General features: G+C 36.9%; 1 non-coding gene across 1 annotated transcript; it reads left to right on the top strand.

Moving 5' to 3' along the window:
• Positions 1–1217: 1217 nt before the first annotated feature.
• Positions 1218–1324, top strand: LOC111896612 (small nucleolar RNA R71). The gene has a single exon (XR_002851965.1). It is a non-coding gene; the product is annotated as a small nucleolar RNA R71 (small nucleolar RNA).
• Positions 1325–9486: the final 8162 nt, after the last annotated feature.

Here is a 9486-nt window from a genome sequence, read left to right as displayed (position 1 = left end):
TGCATTTTTGGGTTGACATCTTTGTTGTTCTTTCGCTTAGGTTTTTCCTTTACTCCCGTATCTTTAGCTTTTGTCTTGTCTCTCTCATGGATCTTCTTGTGAACATTGGACTCGTCGCTCTTTTCTTCTTTTTCTTCAATTGTCTTCGAGACTTCATATGGAGGTCTTTAAAGCAAACACCTCGAAAATCATTGGCGTTGACATTGGAGGTTTCTAATGATTCACTTCTTTTTCCAATTGCTCTTCTTGTAAAGGTTCCTACCATTCTTCCCATTCTTTTTCCTTAACGTATTCAATTTCATAATGCTCAAGGAACTTCGTGTTTTCTGGCTTCACCAGATGTGAATTGAAATGATATGGGAAAGGGAGAGGTGGTTGGTATGGCTCAACATATGAGAATCATAATATTCCTTCAGTGCCCACGACGTGGCACTATTGTCTCCACGTCTTGGTACCTAGGCAACTTTACGATATTTTTCATCCCTCTCTTTTCCTTCGGGTGACTGATTGGACTTCTTCTCTATTGAATTAAGGAACCCTATATGCTCCAATTCCTCCTATTTTTCTGTATAAACAGCCATGACTTGAGAGATTGGGATTGGCTCGACTTATCTTTAAGGTGTATCCAATAGCTTTCCTTGCACAAGCTTCGTTAATTGTCTAACTTGTGTATGGATTCTCAAAATAGATGTTTGTTGATCTGTAAGTGTTGCATGAGTGGCATCATGTATTTTTTTTCTCTAGCTTCCATGAATCTAAATAGCATTGACTCAAGAGCAGTTATCTTCTCGGGTTAGACTTGTTCTATTTGGTAGAGATCATGCTTTACTTGTTGATATTATTTCGTATCTCCACCTTGATAATCTACTCGAGCTCTCTAATAATCATAATCCCTTGTAGGATGGGGTCCCCCACAAGCTTTACTTCTATCTTGAACTGCATGGATTGATTCACCCGTTTTTGTGTTTCAATTGTCCATGGCGTCGAGCTTTGCAATTATTGAAATAATAGCATCCTGACCTCCATATTTACTTGATTTTCCTTTAGTTATATCCTCCCTAGGGTTGTGATACTCTCTTGAATGCTTGGCTAATTCTTCAATCAAATCTTATTTGTTGTTGGATCCTTCTTCATCATGGGCCCTTGAGAGTCAAGAAGTTGGCGAGTGCATACGTTAACTCCATCATAAAAAAATTAAGATCTCTTGTTGCACATTGAAATCATGTTGAGGGAAACTTCATAATAATTTCTTGTAGCGCTCCCATGCTTTGTATAACGACTCCCCCTCTAATTGTTGGAAATTTTGTATATTCCTCTTAAGTTTTGCTACCTTAGAAGGAGCGGTGAAATGGTGAAGAATTCAATCCTTAAATCAGCCCATGTCGTGATTGCTCCAAAAGGAAGTGATTTTAACCATTCTTTTGCTTCACCCTTGAGTGTGACCGGTAAAAGTCATAGCATCAACGTATCTTTACTCACGTTTGGAGCATTAAAATGATTTGAAATCTCCACTACCTCTTCTATGTGCTCATAGGCGTCCTCGTGGTCCTTCCCAAAGAATGATAGATCTTTTAGCATACTAAGAATGTGTCCCGAAAGTTCAAACTTTTTCATGGTTGGTATTTTTGGTGGAAAAAGACCCGGCCCATTATCGTTCCTCATATGTCGATTGTACTCTTCCATTGTCATGGTCATGATGTCCCCCATATTTCCTGCTAAAACAAAACTAAAAAAACACAGGTAAAAGGAGCAAAAACTAAATAAACAAAAAACTGAAAAACACATAACTCATGTCGTGACACTGAGATGGTCACGCCGTTAATTCTACTAAAAAAAGAAAATAAAAATAAGCAGAAAATTAACTTTTTGTGGTTTTTACCCACAAACATGATCGATTAACTTAAAGCAATTAAATTCTAACTAAAATAAGTCATTCCCTGGCAACGACGCCAAAAACTTTGATGTGTTATTTATGCACTAGTTTTTTTATTTATAATTCCTAGTCTATCGCATCTAAACCACACCTAACAGACAATGAACCTCATCGAGTACACTATAGTTTTGATAAGAAATGGTGTCTAACTCAAGGGGAACGGAAGTGAACTAATATTAGAAAATTTGATTATAGGTTATACTAAATAAAAGAAAGCGGTTAAAAGGGGGGTTATTATTAAATCTCAAGTAATAACTAAACTAACTAGATAAATTGAGTCGAAACGAATCACTTCAAGTACTTTGGTTTAGTTTGGATTACTTCTCAAAATCATGGTAACTTCATTAATAGTGAAATGGATCTATTAATTGGTTACCGAATTCTAATGTGACTAGTTATCTTGATCGGATTTCCTAGTATTAATAATTAATGAACAACTAACACAATTATCATGTAATTAGTGAACACATAATTAATTTAATATATTCAGATTATGAATGATATGATCTAGTGATTTCTCATCAATGGCATGACAATCAATCAAAGCATAGCATGGATATCTAAGCTCTCTAACACAGCCAAAAGTCACAGATTAACATTACCTAACCCTAGGATTTGATTAATCTATAGTCCCAACAGTTTAATGATCATTAACTCATTAAGATTCATGTTAATGTAATTATATTGGTCCTCTTAAGTACACATAACTCGGAAATAGGAAATAAAAAGCATAAATTTAACATGATAACATCATGCATAAATGAGCCATCAGCCTGACTGGACCACCTCGTAAGGCCTACAACATATATGGACCGCTCTATGGGCCTACGACCTGACTGGACCGCCTCGAAAGGCCTACAGCCTATCCGTACTACCTTGGGTATCTTGGTCTTCAGCACAAAGCATGACCGCCTCAACCCAACCAACTATCTGATCTCTACAGCTTACCACATTCTATATACCAAGATACATACAAAATCTAGAGGGCCAGTATTGGTGCCTTCGACCCCCGAGTACAATGAGGAAGAATTGACCTCACTGTCTGAAAGATAGTTGAACTGATCACTGCTCCAACACTAACTCTACATATCACCTATACCACAAATAGGGACCCAGCCTCAATTTATTATTCAAATTACCCCATTTAACCTAATGTCAAACTTGTTCAAATTCAACGGCAACGGTCAATGGTCAAAAAGTAAAAGGTCCACATTCAGACGAAGTACGCCCTGCGTAGAGCATCAGATGGCTTTTATAGGGAAAAATAAGGTTACGTGTTGCGTAACCATAAGTACACCCTGCGTACTTACGTTGAAGCCAATATTTCCATTAAGAGCCTAATACATAAGGACACCATATCCAACTATTAAACCTTGTCTAAATAATTTTCCTAAGTGATTAGGCTTCAAACTTTATGACTTTACATCGCTTATTAAGGCTTAAGAACAAACCCTAACTTTATTACATCTTCTAAGGATCTCAACCCTTGCATGGATGGTTGGATATAGCCAAGATACTATTTTTATGACTTAATACATTCAAATGCATCTGTAAATGCACTCTACAAGGTCTAGAGTAGCTCATACTCGAATAAACCAAGATAGAGGGGCCAAAAAGGCATAAACTTGACATCCTAGCTAGATCTAATCAAAGAAGTATAAAGGTATAGACTTTATACCTTCTGGAGGATGCTAAAGAGATGCAAGTTCCAGATCCGCAAGGCTTGAAGCTTCCCAAGTGCTCTCTAGCGGAATCCTTCCTTCAAAGATGAGCAAAAAAACACTCAAATAGCTCAAAAACTCACAAATGAAGATTAGGGTTTTGAGGTAGCTGCTTAAAGGGAGTGAAGGCCAAGGATGAAAGGGTCTTATGAGAATTATAGCCCTTAAATAGGGCTCAAAACCCCGAATTTAGGGTTTAGGATCTGGCCCAATACGTGTTGCATACACAGACTTACGCCTTACATAAGTCATTAAAACCCTGCCGCCAAGGATCTTTCTACGCAACGCATAGAAGGCTATCTACATCCTACGTAGATCTAATCCCAAAACTTAAACTTGACAATTTTAGAGGGGAATTTACCTGACATAACCGGGTATTAAAATTTTCCCCCACTTGAATCAGAATTCATCCTCGAAGTATGATGTTGTGAATAACTCTTGGTAGTGCTCGTGCATCTTTGCCTCGAGTTCCCAATTTCACTCTGAACCCTTCTGATGTTGCCACTGGACTTTGACCAAGGGTACCACCTTGTTGCACAAGGCCTTCGTCTTCCTATCTAGAATTGCAACCCGTCTCTCCACATAATTCAGACGCTAATCGACCTGAATATCATCCAAGGGAACTACTACCGAATCGTCAACCACACACTTCCGAATATGAGAAACATGGAAGGTGTTGTGACTCCAACTAAGCTCTTCAAGCAGATCCAAATGATAGGCTACATTTCCTACTCTGGCAACAACTCAAAACGGTCCAATAAATCCGGGACCCAACTTTCCCCTCTTCCCGAAGCGTATAACACCCCTCCAAGGTGATACCCTCAACAAAACCATATCCCCAACCTAGAGCTCTAACTCTGATCATCGTCTATCAGCATAACTCATATCCATAGTTTAAGTCTGTAATCACACAAGTGTTCATCCTATTCTCTGAAAGCAGGGCTCTGATACCAACTTGTAACATCCCAAAAATCATAATAAAATTTTCATTTTTGTAACCTATTTTTCACAAATCATAAAATAATAAACCATTGTTTTCAAAACATATCCATAAAATCAGAGTATCAAATCTCTCAAAACATAAGTTGGCAGGAGGATGAGTACGATCACGCCTTAGCCTTTCCCCAATCATATGATGTACCTGAAACCATAAAATCAACAAATGTAAGCCCAAGCTTAGTGATTTTCCTCAAATATACCCCATACTCAACACGTATACAATGCATGCACGCCATGCCTACAACATAAGGTTAGACCACTACCTGAGGCTTCAGCAACAAGTTGGACCATTCTAAGCCTAAAAAATAAGTTGGACCACTCTATTGGGCCTACAATATCAATTGGGACACCCGGGTATCTAGGCCTTCAGCACGAAGCATGACCGCCTCACCCCCAACAACATTATATCGAAAAATGCAAACAATAATCAATAGCCAGCAAGTTCAGGTAATCATATAGATCTACCAAATATAATAGATCACTACAGCAAAACAACATCCTATATACAAGGATACATAATCACAATCTTGTGGGCCGTCATTGGTGTCATCGACCCATGAGTATACTGAGGAAAACTGACTTCAAAGTCTAGAATATAGATGAACTAATCACATATCCAAATACCAACTCTATAGGTCACCTATACAACAAACAGGGACCAAGTCTCAAACTACAGCCCAAAATACTCAATTTGACCTAAAGTCAAACTTGGTCAAAGTCGACGGTCAACAGTCAAAAAGTCAAAAGTAAACTTCCAGCTGGTCTACGCCCTACGTAGAGCCCAAGGTGGCAAAATGGGGGAAATCGTTGTTACGCCTTGCATAAACCTTAATGTCCTAACTTAGTTATTAATCCCTTAATACGGACCAATAACTCCTCAAACTTCCAGATATCTATGTTACAAATGTCTTAATGGATAAAGTCTCTGACTTTATCCATTTTCATGCATACCAAGGGAACAAAATCATAACCTATGTCCAAAAGGTCATCTAATGCTCAAGAACTCATGCATAGATTGATGAGAGTGACCAATCTCTCATTTTTATGGCTTAACAACCCTAAAATCATCTAGAAATGACACTCTAATGGTATGGAGTAGCTATTACTCATATTAACCATGGTAATGGGGACAAAATCATGAAATCCTAAGGCTTGACTACATAGAACATAAAAACATATCAAGGTAGAAGCTTTATACCTTCTGGAGATAGTTAAGTGGATGTAACTTTTGTATCTATACTGATTGGAGCTCCTAAGTGGTTCCACAATCTTTTTCTTCCTTCAAAAGTGAACACAAAACACACCAAAAGCTCAAATCTCACAAATATAGATTAAAGTTTCTAAGGAGTTTGTTTGGAGGATGGAGGTTGAGGATGGAAGAACCTCAAGGGAGTTAGAGCCTTTAAATAGGGCTCAAACCCCCAAGATTAGGGTTTTGGTCCTGGGCAGCTACGCGTTGTGTAGCTTAATCTACGCCGCGTATAGATCATTAAGTCCCTGCATCAAGGTTCCCTCCTATGCGCTGCGCAGGAGATGTCCCTATGCCCCACGTAGGACTAAACTCTCAAATACTTAATCTTTTTAAATACATAAAGAAATTTACCTGGAAGGATCGGGTGTTACATGGGTGATAGTTTTAGCGAAGTCACATCTGAATTGCTTATTTGTATGACAGGTTTAAATCCACATGATTCATTTTGTGACTTTGAACCATAAAGTTATAGATATTGATCGATTTCTATCCACATGATTTTAACTATAAAGATAGGATTGATATTCTATATAAACTTTCGGTTTACCCCACTCATATGCAACTAGAAAGAAGAATTGCTACTTTAAAGAGTATATCCGACCTTGCTAAAGTGATGGTGCAAAACGATATGCATATTTCATTTCTTTTGATTTATCTGTTAGTGATGTTGTCATTGGTTTGTCGGTTGCAACCGCAACCATGGAAATTTGTTTTTTCCGCGATGAAGCTTGTAAAATCGGATTTTCGGAATCGAATTTAGGATGAATTTTTAAATGATTGTTTAATTTGTGTGGTTGAAAGAGAAGGATTTTCCAATGTTACAAGTGAAAATATTATCAACCGTTTCTTAGCTATGTGTCCTTGTAGATTTCAATTGTAAAATGACATTTAATTACAAATTTTAATGTTATTCAGTTTTTTATTCATTTTCACGGTCAACGGTTGACCACTGTGCATCCCGCTTGACTTTTAGGCTAGATCCACCACTGATCGAAGTCCCTTAAGGTCAGAATCCCACGGGGGTTTTGACATTCCTAAGATGAATAATAATGTTAGTATTGCATTAAAAATGAAAATACGGATTAATTCACGCCCTTTGAGTTTTTACAATTCACATACACAAAAATTGTCATTATTAAAAATTACAATTTTCATCTAACTAAAAAGATATCCGCAAAACCATATTGCACTAAAAGTGAAAAGATGAATTCAACTCGCTAACCATTTTGACTATTAGGTTGCACGATGTGCCTTCCTTTTACCAATGGTAATATTACATGGCATGTATTGCCGGCAGTGTATACCACACCTTGATTGTTTTTTTTTCAATGGGTAGATTTCATCGTTGCATATATAGAGATGAGGAACTCATTGGTAATAACCAACATCGAATAAAGAAAAGACTACTAAACAATATATTCGTTTAACACCCTTCTTTTTATTGTTAGAAAACAATGGTACCACACTCTACTCAATTTTTATAAGCAAAAACATCACAACACCCTTCAACCTTATGCCCTTTCTTTTAACTGTTCAACATACCCATAAAATGTGAGTGATTAAAAACTCCAATAAGATAAGGGTTCATACTTGATACTCCTTACAAAAACAATATATACCAAAGATAAGCTTCTTATATAAGTCCATGGAGTAAACATATCGTATAAATTCTCAATTTACAGTATGGAACTTTTTTTTAATAAAGAGTAGGTTTATGGTCATTGTTTTCTTTTATGGTTTAAAGTGATTAACCTTCAATTATCGAATCAAAACGTTCAAAATCAGATTCACATACACAATAGCCACCTTGTGGGATGTTGGTGATTTTATCACCAAATATATTTTAGTGTAATGGATTTAACTAGTGTTTCAAGAACAATGTTTTAGTTATAATATAAGTTAGGAGGTGCAGGAGTGCACACTTGTATTTACTAAACATTGTTAGTACAAGGACTAATCTGTCAATTTTGAAAGATGCAAACTCAAGGACTAATATGTTATTCTTGAAAGACGTCAACTGATCTCGTTATCCGTTGAGTGGATAAATTCCAGGAAAACGACTTCATTGAAACACAGAAAACTGGGAAACACTTCTTGATTCATCTTCTTCAATTGATTCTGATTTTTGTGCCTATAATCAGAATTGTAGCATCAGGAATTATCCTAAGTTTGGATTTCGTGATACCCAAGGCATATAGGGTCGAAATATCAAACAAGGAAAGTGTTTACACGATTCCTTTTTGTAATCTAGATTTCCAATAACCCTATTTTCGTTTTTCCCTAACAATCTTGTTTGATATTTTCGTTTTCTGGAAAAGATGGTTGGCAATTCACTGAAAGACATGAATACTTCGTTTGGTAAATTGGAGAAATTTCAAGGCCAAGATTTCAGACATTGGCAAAAGAAGATGCACTTCTGGTTGACCACTTTGAAGGTTGTGTATGTTCTATCTACTCCAAAACCAGAAGAAGTTGAAGATGCAAGTCTGGAACAGATCAGAAGGAGAAGCAAATGGGAGAATGACTACTACATCTGCCTTGGTCACATTCTGAATGGTATGTGTGATTCCCTTCCCTCTTTGACACTCATCAAAATATTGAAACTGCAAGTGAATTATGGAACACACTTGAAGCAAAATATATTGCAGAATGCTTCAAGTAAAAAGTTCATTGTTTCTGATTTCAACAATTATAAAATGGTTGATTCTCGATCTGTAATGGAACAATATAATGAAATCTTACGAATTTATGGTCAATTCAAACAACACAACATGTCCATGGATGAATCCTTTGATGTTTCAAGTGTGATTAATAAACTTCCACCCTCATGGAAAGATTTCAAGCACCATCTGAAACATAGAAAGGAAGAGATAAGTTTGATTCAACTTGGGAGTCATTTGAAAATCGAAGAAGGACTTCGTGATCAAGAGAATGATAAAGGAACTGGAAAGGGCAAATTTGAATTTGTACAGCCCCAAGTTCATATGGTTGATTGTGATAAAGAAGACAATTCTAATCACAAGGGCAAGGGAAAAAACGTAAGTATGAGGGTAACAACAAAAAGTCCAACAAAAAACACATGGATTCCAAGGAACTTGTGTGTTGGAGATGCCATCTGAAAGGGCATGTGAAACGTGATTGTCGGGTGAAACTTGGAAACAAAGGTGCAAGTGGTAGTGGAAAAGATGTTGGTGGTGGCAGTGGATCTCATGATCAATCTGCAACCAAAGGTCAAATTACTATTGATCTTGTAAGTTCAGTATTTAATGTTATGCTACTAACTCCAGAAGTTTCTTTTGTACAGGGGGTTGATACAGATTCATGGTGGCTTGATACATGTTCTACACATCACGTGTGTAATGATGAACGGTGGTTCACGAAGTTGAACCTAGTAAATAAATGTTCTATCTTACACATGGCGGATGAAGGATCAAAGCCAATTTTAGGAACTGGTGTTGTTAGTATTACGTTTACTTCTGGAAAAACAATTAGTGTGTTTGATGTATTGTATGTACCAAAGGTTCTAAAGAACCTTGTGTCTAGTGGTTTGTTGAATTGTATGGGTTATAAACAAGTTATCG

Source organism: Lactuca sativa, chromosome 8 (assembly GCF_002870075.4).
Source record: "Lactuca sativa cultivar Salinas chromosome 8, Lsat_Salinas_v11, whole genome shotgun sequence".
Classification (NCBI taxonomy): Eukaryota; Viridiplantae; Streptophyta; class Magnoliopsida; order Asterales; family Asteraceae; genus Lactuca; species Lactuca sativa.
This window is presented reverse-complemented; position numbering and strand designations above follow the sequence as displayed.